This window comes from Durio zibethinus, unplaced genomic scaffold, assembly GCF_047325235.1.
Source record: "Durio zibethinus cultivar Kanyao isolate XHJ-2024 unplaced genomic scaffold, ASM4732523v1 HiC_scaffold_3, whole genome shotgun sequence".
Lineage (NCBI taxonomy): Eukaryota > Viridiplantae > Streptophyta > Magnoliopsida > Malvales > Malvaceae > Durio > Durio zibethinus.
In genome coordinates this window covers 1406656-1411655 of record NW_028323044.1, presented here as the reverse complement: position 1 = coordinate 1411655, position 5000 = coordinate 1406656, and positions in this window count along the sequence as shown.

Below are 5000 nucleotides of genomic sequence, written 5' to 3'. Positions count from 1 at the left end.
GAGATTTTACAGATATGCTACCAGTAGACGTTAAAATGTCTGAAACGGGGACACTTTTTCCAAACAAGCAAATCCCACACCGAGGGTGCGCAGGTGCCGATGGTGGTCGAGGCATGTGCCCGCAACAAGGGCCAACGTGAGCCGATGGTGGTCGAGGCAACCGTCCGCACCAGGGCCCAGCGTGTGCCGATGGTGGTCGAGGCAACCGCCCGCACCAGGGCCCAGCGTGTGCCGATGGTGCTCGAGGCAACCGCCCGCACCAAGGGCCGGCTTGTGCCGATGGTGTTCGAGGCAACCGCCCGCACCAGGGCCCAGCGTGTGCCGATGGTGGTCGAGGCAACCGCCAGCACCAGGGCCCAGCGTGTGCCGATGGTGGTCGAGGCAAGCGCCCGCACCAGGGCCCAGCGTGTGCCGATGGTGGTCGAGGCAAGCGCCCTCACCAAGGCCGAGCGTGTGCCGATGGTGGTCGAGGCAACCGCCCGCACCAGGGCCCAGCGTGTGCCGATGGTGGTCGAGGCAAGCGCCCGCACCAAGGCCGAGCGTGTGCCGATGGTGGTCGAGGCAAGCGCCCGCACCAGGGCCCAGCGTGTGCCGATGGTGGTCGAGGCAAGCGCCCTCACCAAGGCCGAGCGTGTGCCGATGGTGGTCGAGGCAACCGGCCGCACCAAGGGCCGGCGTGTGCCGATGGTGTTCGAGGCAACCGCCCGCACCAGGGCCCAGCGTGTGCCGATGGTGGTCGAGCCAGGAGCCCGCACCAAGGGCCGGCTTGTGCCGATGGTGTTCGGGGCAAGCGCCCGCACCAGGGCCCAGCGTGTGCCGATGGTGCTGGGGGCAAACGCCCGCCCCAGGGCCCAGCGTGTGCCGATGGTTATCGGGGCAACCGGCCGCACCAGGGCCCAGGGTCTGCCGATGGTGCTCGAGGCAACCGCCCGCACCAAGGCTCAGCATGTGCCGATTGTGATCGAGGCAACAACCCACACCAGGGCCCAGCTTGTGCCGATGGCGGTCGAGGCAAGTGCCCGTACCGAAGGGCAGCCTATGCCGATGATGGTCGATGCATGTGCCATCACCATGCGTCATCATGTGCCATTGATGGTCGAGGCCTTGGCCGAAGTTCGATTTTGAGCCACGGTGCCCATGCTTGGCTCCAGCATGTGCTGGTGCCGCATTTTTTTCACTCGGGACAGCATCGCCGGAGCATCGCCGGAGCATCGCCGGAGTACCGCCGGAGAACCTGACCGGCGGCATTGGGGTTCCGGCGATTGGGAGGGGGGCCGGGGGGGTGTGCGCACATGATGTGCGATGGGTGCTGGTACTTGGCCTTGTGTTGGCCCCCTATCCCTCATCAAACCTCTGAGAATTCACACCCCCTTAAAGAGCATTTGAGATTTTACAGGTTTGCTACCAGTAGCCGTTAAAGTGTCTGAAATGGGGACACTTTTTTCAAACGGTCACAAAATCTTCTCTACTTCGAGTTTTTAGCTGAATTTTTTTGTGCATGCCAACAAAAATAGAAGGATCATGCCTACAAAATTTGGGGCCAAAAATCCTTATAAAAAAATTTTAAAAAATCCCGAACCGCAAAAAGTTTCGAAAATCGTGAAAAATAGAAAACGAGTCATCTTCCAACGAAACTTCACGTGAAGGCTTAGGGGACCATTGTATGAATTTACAAGCCATAAAAATGGCATTGGCACGGCAGAAATTTGAAGATGTGCCTAAACCCACCAGGGCCCAGCGTGTGCCGATGGTGCTCGAGGCAACCGCCCGCACCAGGGCCCAGCGTGTGCCGATGGTGCCCGAGGCAAGCGCCCGCACCAGGGCCCAGCGTGTGCCGATGGTGGTCGAGGCAACCGCCCGCACCAGGGCCGATAGTGTGCCGATGGTGCTCGAGGCAACCTGTCGCACCAGGGCCCAGCGTGTGCCGATGGTGATCGAGGCAACCTGCCGCACCAGGGCCCAGCGTGTGCCGATGGTGGTCGAGGCAAGCGCCCGCACCAGCGCCCAGCGTGTGCCGATGGTGCTCGAGGCAACCGACCGCACCAGGGCCCAGCGTGTGCCGATGGTGCTCGAGGCAACCTGCCGCACCAGGGCCCAGCGTGTGCCGATGGTGGTCGAGGCAAGCGCCCGCACCAGGGCCCAGCGTGTGCCGATGGTGGTCGAGGCAACCGCCCGCACCAGGGCCCAGCGTGTGCCGATGGTGCTCGAGGCAACCTGCCGCACCAGGGCCGAGCGTGTGCCGATGGTGGTCGAGGCAAGCGCCCGCACCAGGGCCCAGCGTGTGCCGATGGTGGTCGAGGCAACCTGCCGCACCAGGGCCCAGCGTGTGCCGATGGTGCTCGAGGCAACCGACCGCACCAGGGCCGAGCGTGTGCCGATGGTGCTCGAGGCAAGCGCCCGCACCAGGGCCCAGCGTGTGCCGATGGTGCTCGAGGCAACCGACCGCACCAGGGCCGAGCGTGTGCCGATGGTGGTCGAGGCAAGCGCCCTCACCAGGGCCCAGCGTGTGCCGATGGTGGTCGAGGCAACCTGCCGCACCAGGGCCCAGCGTGTGCCGATGGTGCTCGAGGCAACCGACCGCACCAGGGCCGAGCGTGTGCCGATGGTGCTCGAGGCAAGCGCCCGCACCAGGGCCCAGCGTGTGCCGATGGTGGTCGAGGCAACCTGCCGCACCAGGGCCCAGCGTGTGCCGATGGTGCTCGAGGCAACCTGCCGCACCAGGGCCCAGCGTGTGCCGATGGTGGTCGAGGCAAGCGCCCGCACCAGGGCCCAGCGTGTGCCGATGGTGGTCGAGGCAACCGCCCGCACCAGGGCCCAGTGTGTGCCGATGGTGGTCGAGGCAACCGCCCGCACCCGGGCCCAGCGTGTGCCGATGGTGGTCGAGGCAACCTGCCGCACCAGGTCCCAGCGTGTGCCGATGGTGCTCGAGGCAACCGACCGCACCAGGGCGGAGCGTGTGCCGATGGTGGTCGAGGCAAGCGCCCGCACCAGGGCCCAGCGTGTGCCGATGGTGGTCGAGGCAACCTGCCGCACCAGGGCCCAACGTGTGCCGATGGTGCTCGGGGCAACCGACCGCACCAGGGTCGAGCGTGTGCCGATGGTGCTCGAGGCAAGCTGCCGCACCAGGGCCCAGCGTGTGCCGATGGTGGTCGAGGCAACCGCCCGCACCAGGGCCCAGCTTGTGCCGATGGTGATCGAGGCAACCTGCCGCACCAGGGCCCAGCGTGTGCCGATGGTGGTCGAGGGAACCTGCCGCACCAGGGCCCAGCGTGTGCCGATGGTGGTCGAGGCAAGCGCCCGCACCAGGGCCCAGCGTGTGCCGATGGTGGTCGAGGCAACCGACCGCACCAGGGCCCAGCGTGTGCCGATGGTGCTCGAGGCAACCTGCCGCACCAGGGCCCAGCGTGTGCCGATGGTGGTCGAGGCAAGCGCCCACACCAGGGCCCAGCGTGTGCCGATGGTGGTCGAGGCAACCTGCCGCACCAGGGCCCAGCGTGTGCCGATGGTGCTCGAGGCAACCGACCGCACCAGGGCCGAGCGTGTGCCGATGGTGGTCGAGGCAAGCGCCCGCACCAGGGCCCAGCGTGTGCCGATGGTGGTCGAGGCAACCGCCCGCACCAGGGCCCAGCGTGTGCCGATGGTGGTCGAGGCAACCGCCCGCACCAGGGCCCAGCGTGTGCCGATGGTGCTCGAGGCAACCGACCGCACCAGGGCCCAGCGTGTGCCGATGGTGGTCGAGGCAAGCGCCCGCACCAGGGCCCAGCGTGTGCCGATGGTGCTCGAGGCAACCGACCGCACCAGGGCCGAGCGTGTGCCGATGGTGCTCGAGGCAAGCTGCCGCACCAGGGCCCAGCGTGTGCCGATGGTGGTCGAGGCAACCTGCCGCACCAGGGCCCAGCGTGTGCCGATGGTGGTCGAGGCAAGCGCCCGCACCAGGGCCCAACGTGTGCCGATGGTGCTGGGGGCAACCGCCCGCACCAGGGCCCAGCGTGTGCCGATGGTGGTCGAGGCAAGCGCCCGCACCAGTGCCCAGCGTGTGCCGATGGTGGTCGAGGCAAGCGCCCGCACCAGGGCCCAGCTTTTGCCGATGGTGATCGAGGCAACCGGCCGCTCCAGGGCCCAGCGTGTGCCGATGGTTATCGGGGCAACCGGCCGCACCAGGGCCCAGGGTCTGCGGATGGTGCTCGAGGCAACCGCCCGCACCAAGGCTCAGCATGTGCCGCTGGTGATCGAGGCAACAACCCACACCAGGGCCCAGCTTGTGCCGATGGCGGTCGAGGCAAGTGCCCGTACCGAAGGGCAGCCTATGCCGATGATGGTCGATGCATGTGCCATCACCATGCGTCATCATGTGCCATTGATGGTCGAGGCCTTGGCCGAAGTTCGATTTTGAGCCACGGTGCCCATGCTTGGCTCCAGCATGTGCTGGTGCCGCATTTTTTTCACTCGGGACAGCATCGCCGGAGCATCGCCGGAGTACCGCCGGAGAACCTGACCGGCGGCATTGGGGTTCCGGCGATTGGGAGGGGGGCCGGGGGGGTGTGCGCACATGACGTGCGATGGGTGCTGGTGCTTGGCCCTTGTGTTGGCCCCCTATCCCTCATCAAACCTCTGAGAACTCACACCCCCTTAAAGAGCGTTTGAGATTTTACAGGTTTGCTGCCAGTAGCCGTTGAAGTGTCTGAAACGGGGACACTTTTTTCAAACGGTCGCGAAATCTTCTCCGCTTCGAGTTTTTAGCTGAATTTTTTTGTGCATGCCAACAAAAATAGAAGGATCACGTCCACAAAATTTGGGGCCAAAACTCCTCCTAAAAAAATTCTAAAAAATCCCGAACCGCAAAAAGTTTCGAAAATCGTGAAAAATAGAAAACGAGTCATCTTGCAACGAAACTTCACGTGAAGGCTTAGGGGACCATTGTATGAATTTACAAGCCATAAAAATGGCATTGGCACGGCAGAAATTTGAAGATGTGCCTAAACCCACCTACCACCCGATCG